Source organism: Urocitellus parryii, chromosome 7 (genome assembly GCF_045843805.1).
Source record: "Urocitellus parryii isolate mUroPar1 chromosome 7, mUroPar1.hap1, whole genome shotgun sequence".
In the NCBI taxonomy this organism is placed as follows: Eukaryota; Metazoa; Chordata; class Mammalia; order Rodentia; family Sciuridae; genus Urocitellus; species Urocitellus parryii.
The window spans coordinates 174,988,451-175,008,364 of NC_135537.1; positions in this window are offsets into that span (position 1 = coordinate 174,988,451).

Consider the following 19,914-nt stretch of genomic DNA (forward strand, 5'->3'; position numbering starts at 1 on the left):
TTTTTTTTTTTTTCTTGCCCAAAGGTGGCTTTTAGACACCCACAGCAGCACAAGGCCTTCGCAGGGCGATTCGACAGACCGGAGCCAGAAAGCTGTCTGCCCCTTCTGCCATGGCCGGGGAACCCCACGGAGGAACCCCCTTCCCACCCAGAGGGTGGACGTGACAGTGCACCTCCTGCACCCTTCAGTAAAACTGCAGACCCACCAGGGAGGCTTCCAATCAGCAGGGAGTTCCAAGTGCTGGGAAGAGCTACTGGAGGAGAGAAAAGATGGTGTGGAGAGCCAGGCGGGCCCAGAGAGTGACAGGGTGAGGACCTCCAACTTCTCCTGTGCCTTTGACATCCCCACTGATGCTAGGGAGGGTCCAAGTGGCCGTTGACATGGAGCTGTTTTAATGGTGCCATCCTGATCTGCTCAATTAAAACTGACAGGTGTTCACCCACAGAGTGAAATCCCATAGCTGCTTGGAAATCTTTGAAGTGTCCTTATCCAATAGACAGCTTGCTGCTTAGTTGAGTTTCTCTGTTTCCTAACAGGAAATCCAGTGTACCCAGGTATTTGGCAGCAGGTTGAGAGAAATACTGACAGAGAAGGTTCCTGAACAATAAAGGTGGCCATGAGCATCCAGAGAGATGTTCTGTGAGGAGGAGCTACGTCAGACCTTACTGGAGATATGCTCTTCTGGAGAGCCTGGTGTTGCCTTGAGTCTCCCTTCCATGAAGCCCCCTATGACCAAGGTGTGAACACACCCACCAGCTCATAAACCCTTTGCTTAGAAGCATACTAAAACCCTGCTACTTAGAGATAGGCCATCGATATGACACATGATCAAAAATGTACCTAGGTTGGGAACTGCTGCACAGAGCATATATTTGACAAGAAGTACAGTTTCTAGGGCTTTACAGGACAGAGAGCCTCCTTCTGCACAGCATCTCTTTGAATGATATACTATAGTGTGATACAAGGAAAGTAGCCAAGAATCTTGAGTGTGGTCCATGGAGTACTTTTAAACTGGTTAAAAAATGCAGGTTTCCCAAGACCTGCAATACTCACAATCGGACTCTGGTGGAAGCTGTATTCTTATCATGCATTCTAATAATTCCAAGGACTCTGGATTTGAGAAACACACAGAAAGAAGTCTTTTATCAATATCCCAGTGGGGCTTTTATAGCAGCCTGCTTATCTCCACTTTTTACAGAAGATAAAATTGGAGTTCCAAGAAGTTAAGAGACCAGATCCAAAGCCACATTAGAGTCTGCTGTAAATTGGGAAGAGGTATAATTAGAAATATATGACTAATTAGAATTAAGTCTTCACCTGGAAATAAATCTTCTGACTTCCAGTCTTCTGTGTTCTCTCAATTATGCTATCCCACCTCCCCTGACGTAAGAGAAATTTGACATTGGTTCTTCTCGAATCTGTTACGGCAGCTCCCAACAAGGGTAAGAATAGTGTGCAGATGCAGCCATGCCTCAGTGATCACTTCTGGCGAAACAAGCTGCCAGTCTCCAGCATGAATATCTAAATGTGGCTCTATGAAAAGCTCCACTTTTCTACTAAGATAGGGTGCTTAAACAAAATCTTCACACCAGGAAAACTGGAAGGATCATGATTCCAATGGCCAATGTATAATTGTATTCTGCTTTAGTGCCCTATGAAGCTGTAACAATGTTGTTCCAGGTGACTGTTCCTAATATGCATACTAAATGAGGCAGAGGAGCTCATTTGCTTTTTAAAAGCAAGCCACTTAGGCCAGTACCTAAGTCTCCTGGTGAATGCAGTGAGTCTGGATGAATTTGCCCACATTTACAGAGCTCTGACTTGTAGAACTGAGTATCAAAAAAGGCTCCTTAAAAATGAGTAAAATTTAACCAGGCATGGTGGTGCATGCCTGTAACCTCAATGGCTTGGGAGGGTGAGGCAGGAGGATTGCAAATTCATAAGCCGGCCTCAGCAACAGCTAGGCACGAAGCAACTCAGTGAGACCCGGTCTCTGAATTACAATACAAAATGGGGCTGGAGATGTGGTTCAGTGATTGAGTGCCCCTGAGTTCAATCCTCAGTACCCCAAAATAAAAATAATAAAAAGAAAAAAAATTAAATTAATTTACATTAATAGAATACACACACACACACAGAGAGACACACAGAGAACTTTATAATTGATCCATTACAAGTTTAATTTAAGAAATGACTTTGCTTTGGAGGCCTGGGCTTAATGAATATTGAGTTTCTCTTTGGAGTGATGAAATAACTGGAAATAGATAGTGATCATGGTTGCAGACCATTGCTAATATAATAAAAATCTCTGGGTTTAAAATGGTTAACATGGTGAATTTTATGTATATTTGATCTCAATAAAGTGAAAGTCATTTTAAATTAAAATGCTATGGAAATATAAAAACATTAAATGTATAAAACATCAACGTATCAGTAATTTGTAGAGGATTAATACATTTGCAACTTATTCGAAATTCATCTAGGACTAATTTGGATACACAGAAAAAAACACTAGAATGCTTAACTTTAAATTGGAGATGTATTTTTTTAGATGGAGATCTATTTTTTAATATGTATGAGTATGTGATGGAATGTTTTTTAAGGATTAAAATACCTTCCTCAAGGAGGTAAAATTCAGGTGTCACTTTTTTTTTTTTTTTAATCCACAAAATTGTAGCTGTTATTCCTGGTAAAGACCAGAACTATTTCCACCTTTTCTCCATGCTAGCTGGATTAATTCCATAGCTAACCATCCACTGTCACTTTTCAAGCCTCTGGAAAAGAGTTCTTTAAAAGTACATATGTATTTAGAGAGCCTTAAAGCATGCAAGCGAGAAAACAAAAACATAACAGAAACAACTAGCAAGTAAACACGCTCCTACTGATTTAAACTCTCACAAAATCTGGTAACGAAAAGTAACCAGGCTGAGGCAGGAGGCTCTCAACTTCAAGGCCAGCCTCAGAAACTTAGCAAGGTCCTGCTTCCAAATAAAAAACATGAAAGGCTGAGGATGTAGTTCGGTCATAGAGCACATGCCCCTGGGTTCAATTCCCAGCACTGAAAACAAAATAAAAAATAAAGTGACCTCATGTCATATTAGAGTCCCATTACAAAACAAAATCAACACAACTATCACCAGGCCCCATGACAGTTGTTGGCTTCCTGTCAAAGGAGGTGATAGAGCTTTGGTTGTCTTTTGGTCTCGTTGTTGTTTTGAATAAAATTGTGGTAAGCAGACTACTACTAGTCTGTTACAACGAGCCAGTTGCCAGTTCATTGTGGATATGACAGGCTATCCTTTAAAATAAAAGGTTACTGTAATCAGGATACGTGTGTACGGACAACATCTTCTAAACTCAAGGACTCCCAAGCTGGTTTTGTGAAAATACCCTTCTCTTCAGGCAGGTACCTTTTCCCCATTATAAGCAAACCCTGTAGATTGTTTTGCCCAAGGATTCTCCATTTCCTAGAAGAGGCTTGTGTTTGTGGGTTTGATACCTTGTGCTGGGAGGGACCCAGGGCCTCTGTATGTGAGGTAAGAGCTCCATCACAGAGCTACCTCCCGGCCCAGCATGTGCTCTTCTTCCTGGAGGAATAGTGACTGCCCTGACCAGTAGGTGGAGAGAAGTAGTAGTCATAAAAACACCCTGTGGAGAAAAAAGACGTGGCCCAGAAATGGAAGGAAGGAGCCTTTGTGGTGTTCCTTGCTAAGGCGGGAGTCGGTCTTCTTTGGGAATGTCCACCCACCTCGTTTAAAATGTCTGTTCTCCATCATGATTTATCAGTGGGGGTTCAGCTGGGTGAGATCTTGTGAGCTATGTCCATTCTCTAGCTGTGGGTTTTCCCACGGCTTGTCAGATTTGGGGAATTTGTGAGGAAGGGTATGAGACAGCATATTTTTAAGATTCCTGGGGTACACATTTCTTCGGGAGATGTCATCAGAAATACTTCAAGCACACAGGAACTTTGCTTTTCTCTGAACACAAATAAGCAAAAGCCAGAAGGACTGAAGTCTCACCTCTTCTCAACCTGCCAGTAGGATTTCCCCCATCATGATCTCCTCATGTATAATCACAAATGCTAAAAGTGCCTAAACAGCTATTTGAAGAAATCTATCCAGTCAAACACAAAAACACTGTCATTATTATCAGTAAATAGCTCTTATTCACTTATTTGTTTTGGCTGGTTTATGTTTGCTGTATTTGGGGGCTGAATGGATAAGTAAGAGTGGTTAAATGCTCATAGACTAACTCCATTTCTATTGTTCCTTGAAAACACAAGAATTTAGAAAAACAATTATTTTATGTTTTATTATTTTTTTTATTTTATTTTTTACCTGACATGTAGGTGCATATTTTATAGGGTGCAGTATGATAACTCAATATAGTTACGTATTGAATAATGACCTAATTAGGGTAAATAGCATTTCCATCCCCTTAAACGTTTATCATTTCTTTTAGTTAAAAACCTAGAACCTCCTTCCCCTCCTCTGGCTCTTACTTGATTCATCAGCTTGTCCTCTAGAAGCAAAATAACAAGTTCCTTTATGTATCTTTCTTTTCTCCAATAACTGGACACATGCAAATGAAAAAGAAAGGTTTTATAAAGTCAATTGATTGGCAAACAGATATAACACATGTGAATTTTTTATTATGTCACATGTATGGGAAATTTTTAAAAATCTTTCTGAATTCCTATATAATTTTCCTATTTATTCCATGAAGTATATAGAATATTTGCTTCTATTACTGCTATTTGTGGATCCAGTTTGTCTACCCTAACAGATGATAAATGTCTCAAGAGCAAGGATTAGTCCTTTCACTCTCTAGAAACCTTAGAGCACCATCTATGAAATGAATGAGGGAAACTTTGTCTAAACAGCAAATAAACTGAGCCACAGAGACTGAGCACAGTTTTTCTTAAATTGAAAAGTAACCTTATGTCACTGGAAAAATATTTCAAAATACATATAGATTTCTTTGATCCATTCGTTTGTTCAAAATATCTATGTTAAAAAAAATAACCACAGTTGCAATCAAAAAGATTCTCATCCTAGCATTACTTAAAACATTATTTTAAAGAAAGTACCCAAAATGCAAATAGAGAAATATGTAAAATAGTATACAGACACCAAAGAGGAGTTTTAAAATGATTTTCAAATGCGATGGAAAATACTCAAGATATACAGTTATATTAAAATCAGCAATATATATTATATATATTAAGGTTTCAGAATATAATTGGTTATATGCTTTTCAAAAGAGTTCTTGCTATTGAAAGAGATATATTTATGGATTGAATATAATGATCCAATGGCTGGGATTTGCTTTAAATTACAAGGTGAAGAAGAGGTTGGATTTATGGGTGAATAAAAGTTGCCATGAGTTGATAATTAACTGAATGATGGGTACATTAGGGACTATTCTGTCATCCTGTGTTTTTCACGTATGTTCAGAGTTTCATAATAGAAAGACTTTGAAGACCCTGTATATGTTCAACGACGTCCGTGAGTCAGATACCTCCCATCTGCGGTGTCACTCCTCACCCATGACTATCCATCCTCATCCCCTGCTACTCTCTTTCTGTGGAAGGTGAACTGCAAGGCTCGTTTTCTGAGCATGGAACTGTGAAATCCACCTCCCCATGCTCAGAAAAGTGCCACTCTTGGTTTATTGGTCTTGTCGCCTTCTTGAAATTCATAACACTTTTTTGAATCGATGCCCAACATTTTCATTCTGCAGTAGGCCCTACAATTTATGTAGGTATGTGCAGGGAAGAATTAGCTTTGTACAAAGCAAGATTTGTCCCTTTGCCCCCAGCTCTTGGGAGGTAACCTTTAAGCCCTTGGAATGTGCTGTCTGCTGAGAGTGTCTTTGTTTGTGGGAGTGTTTGGATCATGCCAGATGTCTATGGTAATAGTGTTATTTATGATGGGCCCTTGGGCCATACAGTACAGAGACAGGTCAATCCACGGGCAGTGCCCAAATCTGTATAAAAACCCTTTAATAGGAACTCTGGACACCCAGGCTCAGGTGAGCTTCCCTGGTGGGCAAAACTCTCTAAATACTGTCAGACATTATTATCAGGAGAAAAAGTGCCATGGCAGGACTCCACTGGAAGAGGACAACTGGAAGCTCTCAACCACACCTCTCCTGGACCCTGTCTTAAGTGCCCCTTTCCCCTGCTGATTTTGACCTGCATGTTCCCAGTATAACAAACCAAGGTCATAAGTATAACGGCTCTGCTGAGATCTGCAAGAACTTGCAACAAAATCCTGAAATCAGAGGTCACTGCAAGGACTTCTCAAACTCACAGAGTGCCCTATGCGGGCTCCGTATCCTCCCGCTTCCTCTTAGTTTCCATCAGTGCAGAGGCCCCACCGAATATGGGGAAAGATGGAGAAGAGAGGTCAAGGTGTTTGTGGCCATGATTCCCTCCCGTGAGAGGGCTTCCTAAGCTGGGTTTCTCTGCAGGTCAGAGGGCTCAGCGCTTCTCAAAGACCATCCTGCTCAGTAAGACTTTCTCTCCCCTGTGGACTTCCCCCTTTATCTCTTTGGTGACAATTCTTACTATCAACTATTACTATCAAAAAAATGGGTTTTGCCTTGCGAATCCCCTACTTTCAGCCACACCTTGGTAATGAGTTCCTTCTTTCTCCTTTAGTGTTAAGTGTGTGTTCTGTGTCTCTCCAGGACCGTGATGGATACAAAAGTAAGGGCAAGAATCTTGAAAGGAGAGTGGAGGAGAAAAAAAAAAAAAAGAAAATGGAAGCAATGATGTTTTAATTTGGTAGTTTTTTTGTTGTAGTTACTTACATTTTGCACTAAAAGGATTCATACCTTTGTTCCCAAGAAAAATATTATTATGGAAAATGTGGTAATGCTTTCAGACAGCAAGTAATCGGACTCTCAGACATCTTCCTCTCTGTTTGGGTCCTTTCTTCACGTGACCAGCTGTACTGAGGACAAGAATCCCTGAACCCGCCCTTTGCTCCCGACCACCAGGCATGGGTTATTTTGGCCGCTGGACCTTCCTCCCCTCTCATTCTGTGAATGAAGCGCCCTTAGAGTTGCTGAGTGACTGCGGCCACTGGTGCTGCACTTCTTGTTTTGATTGTACTTTGAGTCCCCACCTGTGTTGAGTGACTTCTGAGAGGAGCGGATTGGTCCCATCCTCCCTCAGGCCTGGTCCTCCTCACACTCTCCAAGTTGCAGTGGGGAAAATGGCAGTAGCCAGAGGAAGGCAAATGGAGAGCAGAAAATGGGAAGGCCAGCCAATCATCTTGTCATTAAATGCCCCCGAGAAAGATGATCACATCCTCATTACTAAAGGCATTTACCTTTTTAAAATTAATTATTTTTTTTAAAAAATCGTATAGATATGATTTAAACTCTTTGGGTTCTTTTAGTTGCACTGTTTGTACTGCACATATCCCAATTTCTGGGATTACCTGGAAGGATTAGGCAGTAGGCAAAGAGTATATGATATTTAATAATACATAATTTCTTATAGAATAATGAGGTACTTAAGTACTTTGTCTGATGGTTTTTACAGATAACTTTATACCACAGAGTAGAGACGGGTAGATGTGAGTGTCCTGAATGGATTTGGGTTTAAGGGAAAGAAGGAAACTGAAACTTATTAAATGACACTAATAACACATATATGTAGTATAATTCACGTTTTACAGATCTCACCTTAACTAACAGCATGGTGCCGTTGGTATTTTTATTTCCCTTTTATACACAAGGAACTTGCCCAAACTTTATAGCTTATAACTGATTTGGATCTTCATACTTTTTTAAAAATCATTTTTAAAATATTTTTTATAGAAAATTGCTATGTTAACAATATCAATTCATCTGTCTAGTAAATAACTTTTGTTCAAATTGAGGCCCAAAAGATGATTTTATTAAAGGAAATGATTGTGCTAACTATTTTAAGGAATATTAATATCAGCAAGGAGAATTTCCAGATATTGAGAGAAGGGGCCTCTTCCTATAAGAAGCCAAATGTTTCAAGGTAAGATAATAAAACATCAAAAACAATCGGAGTTCTGCTGTTGCAAGAAGGATCCAGTGGCAATCTTTCCATGTGTGAACTAGCCACGTCTCCTATGTTCAATATGACTAGACTAAAATACACCTAGCACCCATAAAGCCTCTTGTTTATTCTTCATAACCCACAGTAGAATCTCAACTTGTTATTGGCACCAAAGTTCACCTTCTGTGACACTGAGATAGATTCCCAGGTCTAAAAAATATAAGGGTGATTGTGCCCGGACAAGTTCAGGTCTGGGTTCATGTCCCAGAGCTATGAGATGGCAGGGGTGATGATTTCCTCACCCACTAGTCTCGCCTTGCAAAGCCTGTTTCGCTTAAGTAATGTGGATTCAGTCTTGATGGATGAATCAAAGATGAACTACCCGAGGGTTTTTTTGGTTTTTCCTCATCTCCTGAAGATGCTCCAGGGTTGGAGAGTTGTTCTCTCCTCCCTTTGAAGCCACAGGTTACTGACCTGATGAATTCTAACTTCAACCACTCAACCCAGGCAATACCTGGTAGGAGATAAGAGGTTGATTCTGTGGAAAAAATAGATCTGTTGTCTCTGGGACTGACTCTGGACAGAGAGGACAAGAAGACCAAAGAGGACCTGTGAAGCTTGTGCCCCAGCCAAGCAGCCCCACTATCACCCCAAGTAAATAACTACAGAATCTCCAAAGGAACCTCCCAGCTCTCCTGGAGCTGACCCTGGTCATGTGCCTGACCATATCACCAACAGAATGCTTCAGATCCCCTTTGTCCCATTAGTACACCTGTCCCCAAGGATCTGGGTGATTTTGCTTCTAAGGGCAGTGCCTGAGACTCCTTGGAGGGCACTGCGTGCTACTGGAGCCTCTTCCACCTGCATGCCATAGACAGAACTAGAAGTGTCTCCTCAGGTGACATTTAGCCAGTGACCTGCTCAAGAGGAGGTGAGAAGGTCCAGTGTGCATCCCTCATGGAGGGTTTCCCTGTAAGAGGACAGGAACTGGCTAGTGCCTGGTATCTCAGTCTTGGTGTTGGTCGTGTCCGCATCTGCCAGGCTGACCCCATTCCCTGAGAGGTCACTAGGGTGACTGCTCAATAGATCCCAATCATAAAAATCCCTCTCAGATCCTGTTTCTGGGGAAACTGAACTGTGATGGTGCCCCATCACTATGCAAAATGCACCAAACACACAGACCTTCACATCCGTCACCCAGCATCTCAGCCCTAAATATGAACGTCCACCCGGGGATCACCAGACGTCCTCTGAAAAAGCTTCCAAGATGAAACTTGGAGACAAAAAAACCCAATCAATATGAAAATTGGGAACAAAAACAACCACCACCAAAGAGTCAGAAGGCCAGAGTCAATGTCAATATTTACATTGGCTTGTTTACATTTTTTTTTTTTTTTTTACCATTACTAAGGGTTGTCATCATCCTTACCTGGGAAACAGTAGAAATGAAAATTCTCATGTCCACCCCAGACCTATGGAGTCAGAGACTATGGAGTCTCTGTATAGAACCCAGAAATCTGAGTTTTAATAAAGCCTGCTGGTGACTCTCATGTATAGATGAGTTGACACCATACCAGAAACGTGTGATGATAAAAAAAAAAAAAAAAAAAAAGTTTGTGATGTGATTTATAAGAGGAAGGCAGAGGCAAGAGTCCCCGGGGAGGATGGAGCCGGAGAAATCTAATTTAGCATAAGTAGAAGTCAACAGACTAATAACTAGCATTGTAGTATCAACAAATAGCCAATCACTCATTTGGTGAATAGATAAGAATTGAGGACTTTGGTGGCGGGTGTGGTTCTAGAACCTGATGATACAATCATATGCAAGAAAAACGTCACTGTGGTCAGGAAGTTCACATTCTAGGAACATAAGAAACACATGAGACATTGTTGTGGAGGGATGGTTCGACTCCTATGAGCAGCCATTGGGCATTTTCTAGTTTGGGTCTATTGTGAATAGAGTATTTGGGGGTGCACGGAGCACATGCATTCTTTGGTCTTAGAGAAGATGTATCTAAGAGTGGAACTGTTGGGTTATGCGTAGGTGTTTGTTTAACTTTATTAGAAATTGCCAAAGTGTTTTCCAGTGTGGTTGAGCCATTTTGTACTCCCACGAGTAGTAAGGAGAGTTCTAGTCATGCTCCTTCTTTGACAATAGCCGGTATTGTCCATTGCTTAAATTTAGCCATTTGGGTGGCTGTGTGGTAGAACCTCTTTGTGGTTTTAATTTGAATTTCCTTGATGACTAATGATGTAGAGCACTTTTTTTTTCCCCATAGGCTTATGGGCTATCAGATGTCTTCTTTTGAGAAGTGCTTACTCAAGTCTTTTTCCTATATTTTAATTGGGTTGCATATCTTTTTATTGAGTAGTAAAAGTTCATCCTCTTCTGGATAGGAGTCCTTTGTCAAACCATGTTGTGGTCAGTGATTCCCAAAGATCCTCAGTTCTTGTGTTCACACCCTGTGTAGACAGTCCCAGCGGGACCTGTAGCTAGTATCTAGTCCTCAGAGGCAAAGTGGTAAGATGTCACTCTTCCTGGGTTTGGGTGATAAGATCATCACTTATGTCTTACTGTAGACTTTCTTGCCTTGTTGGCTTGAAATCTTAACTACAGTAGGGAGAGAGACCTAAAGCAGAAAGAAAACCATGGAGAATTATGAGATTATAAATGTACCTTATTTTAAGATGCTATATTTGTTGTAATTTATTACATAGTAGTACATATACACATCCAATGGAAATATTTTTGTAAGTTATGAATTTCCATAACTTAGATGGGTATGCAGCAGTATTTAAGAGTAGTTTTATTTTGCATTTCCTTAATGATGATTTTTATACATGTTGTGTTATGGATATCTTTGGTGGGAAGTATTTGTTGAAAACTGTTGTCCAGATTTTATTTTATTTTATTTTATTTTTTAATCTCATTAAAATGCTGAGGTTGGCCTAGGTCTTATGATCCTCCTGTTTCACCCTCACAAGTCTCTGGGATTGCAGAAGTTCTCCACTGATAATTTGATTGTTTATCTTTTATTATTATTAAGTTGTAGGATATTTTTTTAAAAAAAATTAGTTATAGATGGGCATAATATCTTTATATTGTTTATTTACTTTTATGTGGTGCTGAGGATCAAACCTAGTGTCTCACATGTGCGAGGCAAGTGCTCTACCACTGAGCCACAACCCCAGCCCAAGTCATAGGATTTTTAAAATAAATTCTGGCCATTTTGAATCCATAAACGAATATATTTTCTCCCGAAGAATGGCTGGCTTTTTTGTTTTTTTGAAGTTATCTTTTGGTAAAGCTATAGAATAAATTTTGACAAGTTCTAGATAATCAAGAGTAAGATGAGGGAGAAGAGCTTGGAGGACATTGTAATCCTACCAGTGAGAGATGGGAGGGTAGCCTAGAGGCAGAAGGGCATTGTGAGGGATGCTCCTCTTTTGATAATATCTCAAAGGCAAAGTGTCCAGGATTTGGCTGTAGGGTGAAAGAAAATAAAGAAATGTCATGAATGACTCCAAAATTCTTGACTATTACAGGTGAGAGTCTGGACCTCCTCCCCGTGGGAACTACTGGTGACTTCCCTTCAAGCCAAAGCATTTTCCACAGTCTCTCCTGCTCTCTGTCACTTTGAAGATGTAGCCCACTCTCAGTTGTCATTTTTATCATGTTTACACCATGCTTAATGAGGTGGCTCATTTGCATCTCCACGTGACTCCAGGAGATCTTTGATTTTGCAATTACAGAAACAGACAAATGTCCCCTAAGGTTGGAGTTAAAAGGCAAATTCTCCAGCCCGAACAATATTGCAAGGTGTGGAAAAGACCAAATTAAATACAGTGATATGAAGTAAGAAATATTTAGCCCCTCTTTTCTATGTCTGGAAGGTGTCTGCTGCCACCTTTAACTTGGTTCTGATTTGCTTCTACCCCTCCATGGACTAGACCTTAGTCTGTATTTCTGTGCCAGAAATTTGGCATTGCCTTTGCCAACCTCCCTTTCTTCCTGACTACCACAGCTACTGGCCATGACCCTGTCTTTGAACTCTGTCAGGACTTGTCTACATTTCTTTTACAATTACAAACATTCTTTGGTATTTTTATCTGTTTTCTGTTTTTCCCACCAAAATGCTAACTCCTCCAGAGGAGAAGACATGCTCCATCCGCACCATGGACCTCATCTCCCTAAAAGGTGCTAAAGTGCTAACCAGAGTGTTGATTCTGGATTTTGATTCGTAAGGCTGTTGAGCTTCCTCCATGTTGGAAACAGAAGTCTGAATCGAACTGAATACATGGTTTTAGACTGTAGAACTGTGTCAGTGCAATATGAAGCCTTGCACACAAGCACCTCTGACAGAAAATTGTGCTCTGCCTTTTAATTTTCTGTAAGACTCAGGACAAATCGCTTCCTGTGCCCTGATTTCCTTCAGGGTTGATAGAGTCTGTCAAAGTTTGTTGTCTGGGAGCATAAACTCCAGTAGATAGAGTGATTAATCTTGATCTGGGCTAAGTAAGTACTAAATAAATATCAGGTCCTTTTCTTTTTCAACAGTTTTATTGAGATAACTTTATTTTTAGTAAAAGTACAATATTAATGTAACCATCACCATAATCCAAACTTAGGACACTTATATTATCCTCCCACCCCTCAAAAAATAGATTATTCCTGGGCTTTGGCAGTCAATTCTTATTCCCATTTTAAACTACAGACAATCACTAATCTACTTTTTTTCTGGACATTTCATATAAGACTGTTATATAATATGTAGCCCTTTGCACCTGCCTTATTTCAATTGGCATGAGGATTTTGAGGTCCATATATGTTGCAGCATGCATCACTGAGATGAGCAAAAGATTCATTTTATTTTGTTTTTTAAAAAAGAAAAATTTTCAGCCTTCAAGTGTTCAGTAGAAATTAGGCAAAGTCATTGGATCCAGTTAGCTGCATATTGAAATTGACATCTGTACAAAACAGTTTTTGTCTTCAGGAAGTGTCTTACACATTTCAAATACATCCTGACACACCAGATTCTCATGGATTATTTCAAAATATTGTAGTGTCCAATCACTAAATATCATGAGAACTAAATGTCTGAAGAAACCGGTTCCAGTAAATTCAGATCCACTTTAGATGGCACCCCTGTGTACAGCCTTATTTAAAGAAAGATTATTGAATTTTGCTGTGTATGGTGACAAGGGAGATCCTACCTAAAGTCAAATTTGATACAACATTGAATGAAGTATTTTAGAAAATCATTTTGTCTTTAAACTCAAGGCAAGAAAAAACAAAACAATACAAACAAAATACCAAGTCTTACTCTGGGTACCATTTAGTTTGGTGAAAAAAGAACTTCCCACATGACAAAGAGAAAGAGTTAACATGCTCCTGAGCACTGATAACTCAGCAAAGGAGGTACATGTATAGCAGGAAAATTGGGCTATTTTTTCCCTTAAATATTGACCATTTTCTCAGAAATATGTGGCAGTGTAATGTTATCATTTTTAAACTGCTCCCACTGGCAATGTGGATATCTCTGTCATCTTGGAGATGTTTTGCAAATATTTCTTTCCTTGGCCAAGCCACAAATTCAATTTGTGCCCAGTTAAATCCTCATAAAATAGTGTCTTTGACAAATGATTGTTTTTTTCCTTCCCAGCCCAGGAAAATGCCAGATGGGGCTATTTTCACTTTTGGTGGGAAATGTTCCATTTAGACTGACGCACAATTACGTGGCAAATATCCTGATGTTCCTTTCTTGTCATTCAGCTCAAGTTCAGAGTTGTGTAAGTGACCTGATCATTATAATAAAAATAGCTAAAAATAGAATGTGGACATCTCTTTGTACTCCAAGCATGTTACTTAAATTGTCTCATTTATTTTTCATGCCAAGCCTGAGTCTAGTGGGGGAAACTGAGTCTAAGGAAAACTAAATAATTTACTTATAATCAGTAAGTGACAGTCTTACCCTTTATCATCCTAAGTCATCTTTAATTAGTATCAAATAATAAGATTTTAATAAGACTTAACCATTTTAAAATACTGAAAACATTGTTTAGATATATTTGGGGGTTATAAGCACAAAAATAAGTGCTTCTATTATTTATAATTCAGAGAGTAATGATAGTTGACATTGTAATAATTCCCATGAAACCATATAGATTTTGTGGAGAAACACAAATTGCATAGGGGATTAATTTAAAAGATCTTGGACATCCAACATATATTCGCGGTAATAAACAGATCCTTAAAATAGTCTATTTAGACACACACATATGTACAAAGAGAATCAAAAAGGACTCCTGCAGTGTTTTGTGAAACCTTAGGCAGTCCCTAAGACATAAAGTTTTGTAAAATGCCTGTGATAATGCAAAGAATTGGAATGACTTTGAAAAGCAGTAACCCCAGTTTATTGCCATGGTGATGGGGATGCATCTTGATTGGATGGTGAACAGCCCATGAAAAGGATGGGTGGGCTGCAGCTGTCCTGGACTCCCTAACCTGCTTTTAAACCTCATCTCTCTTCACCCACAATTCTTATGGCACACACTTCCTTAACCTCCTTGCTGATCTCTGCGCATACCAAAATGATCTGCCAGGTCATTTCTGGAGTTATCTGCAGTGGTTACCACTATCTCCATACCCACCTTTCCTACCTCAATACATTTTTAAAAGGCTTCTTCTTTCCCACTCCATCTCATGCAAATGACTACATTTTCCTCTCAATAGCAAGTAAACCAAAACCAGGAGTTGAGGACACCAGAATATAGTTTAAAGATTGGCTACTCTTAGTCTAGAACATGGATAAAAAAAAAAAAAAAAAAACTATTTCTATAAAGATCCAGATGAATAATATTTTTGGCTATGTGGGCTGTGTCGTCTCTGTCACAGTGTTATTCAACACGTGAGCATGGTTGCGTTCCAATAAAACTTTATGTGTAAACAAAGGCAGTCAGTGCACTTGGACCTATGGGCATGAGGTTTGCCAACCCCAGGTTTGACATGATGCACCAGGTGATTCTGGTGCTGGGTTCTCAGTGGAACGTCTGCTTCACCTTCACGCCAAAACCTACAGTGTGAGCATGCCAGGAGTGAGGTCCCCAAGGCAGCTGCGGCTCCCCAGCCTGTCCTCAGTCAAGTTTAGGTATTGCCTGCTTGGACCTCTTCACCCAACCATGCCAGGCGATCAGATAGCATGACTATTTTTAGCATTCTCTCCGAATGTATTTTTTAAACTGTGTGGGAAAAAATGTTCCATTTCTGGCTGATAACTGCTGATGTCATGAAGAACAATGAGAGCAGTGTTCTCCTTAACAGAGATCTCTTTGGGTCATTTTCAGGGGGGCATTGTCTTGGTTACGTGGAGTGTGGAGTGGCCAGGCCGTGTCAGACTTCACACATAGGTTTGTTGGCACAGTGACATGTCTGTGGCTGCTTGGTTTATGTTTTTAATGGTTGGGTGTACTCTACCACACAGTTCAGATTTTTAAAAATTAAAGGCTTGCCTTTGGTCATTTCAGAGGGTTTGTGTCATGGAAAGAGAGAATGAATGATTCAAATAGTAAACATATCCATCTTTGCAACAAACCCTGGCTTGGCACAGCATTGGACACAGCCTTCTTGGCAGGACTAATGATGGCCTCGGCTTCCACATGCCTACGTGACCCAGGGTTAGAAAGACAACAGTGTATCCAGGGGCTGTATCAACAGTTTGCAGTGAGCAGGAGAGAAGTTCCGGAGGGGCTCTTGGCAGAGATCTGCACCTGAGCTTTTAGTGCAGCTCCTATTTCTAATCCGAAATCAGGCCCCCACACTCAGCCTCTCACTTTAATAAGCACTAAATCCACATGCTGGGTTTTAAAAGAAAGGAAAAAAACCTACATTAACGTTAAAACTTCCCTGAAACCTACTCATGGGAATGGTGCACATATGGTGTTGTAATTTTTTTCTTTTCTTTTTTTTTTTTTGGTCAAGACATCTGTAGTATTCAAGAAATCACTAAAATCTGTTGGATTCCAGAAACTTTTATAAACTGAACTCCAAAATAGATAAATTATTTTTATTAGATTCAATGCTAGAAAATTCTAGCTGAAAGTATCTTTTCAAAGGAAGAATTGGGGTAATATGGAAGTTTGTATCTTGATGTCATAAAGCAAGTGCTGAGAAAATTAATTTCTAATGCATATGTGATTCATTATAGCCACAGAAGCTCTGTGCGCGCGGATGATGGGCAGCAATGGTGGGCCCACAAGTTCATCGACCTGGATCTTACTCGGAAACATTTTGGGATGCTTGTGCTTGCTATTTGTGCAATAAATAGTTTTGAGTACCTTGCTAGATGCCAGGCATTGTCAAAGTATTTGGAATGCAGCTCTTCCCACACCAGCAGAACACCAACCAGCAAAAACATTAATTTCATAAACAAATATTTTAAGTGACAGATAACTCATGGACTACATCAGAATCTGGAAAACTTACTCAAGATCTCGGTTTTTACCTGAAGCCTGTACATGAAGTATGTGTCAATCAAGATAATATCAAGCCAAGAGTGTTCCAGGCACCAAGAATGATATTGAGGCTTTAAAGAAGAGAGAGAGAGAGAGAGAGAGAGAGAGAGAGAGAGAGAGAGAGAGAGAGAGAGAGAGAAAGAGAGAGAGATTGATTTAGGGGAAGAAAATTTTGTCAGCATAGCAGAAGCACAGAAAATGAATGGAACAGAAGCAAACACTAATTTTGGAGGTGTGGATAAGTACTACAGGGGTTTGGATAACACAATGAGGAATCAAGATTTCATTTGCATTATCCTTCACATCTCTACTTGCTGTGGCTTGAATAATGGTGTCTTCTGCAAAATGCATGCTGAAATTTAACTCCCAGTGCAACCGTGTGTGGTCTTTGGATGGTGGTGGAGCATTAAGGGTGAAGTCTTCACGGATAGGATTAAGGGAGAGTTCACACGGGGTTCAGCCTTCTTAAGATTTTACTTTTTGCCACAAGGGGACTCAGCTATAAAGCCCTCAACAGATAACAAAATCTGGTACCTGGCTCTTGGATTTGCCCATCTTCGGAGGTCTAAGAAATAATTTGTTATTGTTTATGAATTATTCAGTCTGCATTATTTTGGTATACGAGTACACACAGACTAAGAAATCCTTAAAAAGTGTATTATTCAAAGAATGGTTTGGATAGAGACTCCTTTTCCAGAGACATATTCTGCAAAAACGTGGATACAATGGTGAAGTCAATTCTCAATTCACTAAGCACAAATTTGTTTCACAGCTTCTGTGTTTTATAGAAATAAGTAGGTTCTATTAGTAAATATTTTATCTCAGAGGAGATGGTATAAAGAAGGACAAATATTCTAATAAAGGAAAAACAGATGCCCGGCATTGAGAGCCATATGTAAAAACTTGCAGATATTTTAAACATTTCATAGTAATAAACTCCTTTTTTAACCAGAAACTGATTAAAACTACTATCTGAAGGAAATTTAATCAACTAAACACAACAGAACAAGCCATCTCATTGGGGAAAAGTCCAGTCTAAAATATTTTAAATTACATTGAGGTTGAGCTTGGTGGTACACACCTGTAATCCCAGCAGTTCAGGAGGCTGAGGCAGGAGGATTACAAGTTCAAGTTCAGTCTCAGAAGCTTAGAAATGCCCTAAGCAACTTAAGACCATGTGTTAATAGTAATAATAATAATAATAATAATAATAATAAAAAGGTTTAGTGATGTGGCTCAGTTACTAAGGGACCCTGTTTTCAATCCCTGGTACCAAAAGTATAATAATGATAATTGTTTTAGAATTTGGCAGGAAAAAAGTCTTACTGCTTTAACATAAATTCCTATTTTTCATGTTTTACAAATTGTTTTAAAATTTTTGAACATCTCTACGGTGACAATATCTCATTTTTGTATTTTTTATGACTTAGACATTTTCCATATCTCATGTCATTTATACCCTATATCATTCTCATTGATAATGACAGCAAATATTCTACCTCAAAGAAATGACTTGTGACTTAATTCTGATTTTGTATCAGCGTTGGATGATTAAGAAAGCTGTTTTAAGAGAAGAAGATTCTGTTTATGAAGCCTTAATCTGGGCCTGAATTAGTAAATTTAAGTAAAAAAAAAAAGAATCATTTCCATAAATTGTTGGAACAGTGTAAAGTACCTTCACCTCTAACATTTGGCTACGCCAAGATGAACAGATTGAAATTTCAGCAATCTGGATATCTGCTCAAAACTTGTATTGTTTGAATTCTACTCATTTTTAAGGAGGCTTTATTTTTAGAGCAGTTTTAGGTTCATAGCAATTTTGAGAGGAAAGTATATAGAGTTCCCAATGCCCGTCCCCCTCCACACAGCATGGCCCCCTGTGACCAACATGCCCTATGGGTGTGGCATATTTGTTACAAACAATGAACCCAAACTGACACATTATCAGCACCCCAAGTCCATAGTTTACATTAGGGCTCCCTCTTGGTGTTGTACATTTTATGGGTTTGAGCAAAGGTATGATGATGTATATCCATCCTTAAGGGATCATAAGAAGAGTCTCACTGCCCTAAAAATTCCCCTCCACTCTGCCTATTCATCACATCCCAGTGCTTGGCAAAAGTGAACCATTTTTTACGGTCTCCACAGTTTCGCTTCTCCCAGAATATCATACAGTTGGAACCATATGTATGGACCCTTTCTCACTCGGCTTCCCTCACTGAATCCTATGCACTGAAGTTTCCTCCATGTCTTTTCACAGCTCCTCAGCTCATTTTTTTTTTTTTAATTTTAGCACTAAACAATATCCCATTGTGTGGATGTTCCACAGTTTATTTATCCACCTTGGTTGCTTCCAGGTTGTGCCCATTGTGCTTCCAAGTGTGGAAGCAGATCTCCAACTTCCCAATCAGTCTTCAACTTGGTCTCATGCAAGTTTTGGCAAAACATGTAACCTTTCTTCTAGGCTTCTTTCACTTAGTAATATGCATTTAAGTTTCTTCCATTTCTTCTAACGGCTTCCCAGTGCATTTCTTTTTAGCACTGAATAATATTCCATGATGTTTACAAACCACAGTTTATCTACTCAGGTAATGGCACACATCTCATGTGTTATATAATGCCCAACCCACTTGGGAAAATACCAAAGTGCATGCTTCCTGGATGATGTAGCAAGAATATGTTTAGTTTTGCATGAAACTGCCAAGCTGTTTTCCCAAGGGCCTGTACCATTCTGCATTCTTACTAGCAATGGATGACAGTTCCCATTGCCCCATATTTTTGACAGCATGTGGGATTACAAATTATGGATTTTTGTTTTAAAAAATCATTAAAACAAACAAAGTCCTGGTTAATCAAGGATTTGAAATTATTTCACCAGAGTTCTATCTTAACATTTTTGTGTTCACCAAAATGTCTAAAATCATGGATAACATGATAGGATTCCATTTCCTGTCGCCCACGAGAAACATCACTAATAGACTGTGAGCCTTTCCTTATTAACACTTTTTATCAGGGAGTATGGATGAAAATAATGAAAAGAAAATGCCAAATGTGTGATTGGCTTAGCACACATGGTCACTCCTCTCTCTCCCTTTCTCTGCCACTTATTTCCTATTGGCTGATGCATTCTAATGACATCACTATCAAGATCAATAGAAATGCTTTCCTTGCCCAATCCCCAAATCAGTCATCTGGCTTCCTCTTAATGGACTTTTTAGGCTCCACTTGCCACACTGGCCTGTGACTTTGCTTATTGCATGGAACACATCTCATTCTATGGCCCTTGCTACTTTACTTCTTATGAAGTTCTCTGCGTTGGAGTCAAAGGAACTTGGCCATAGAACTTATCCTCTTGACTA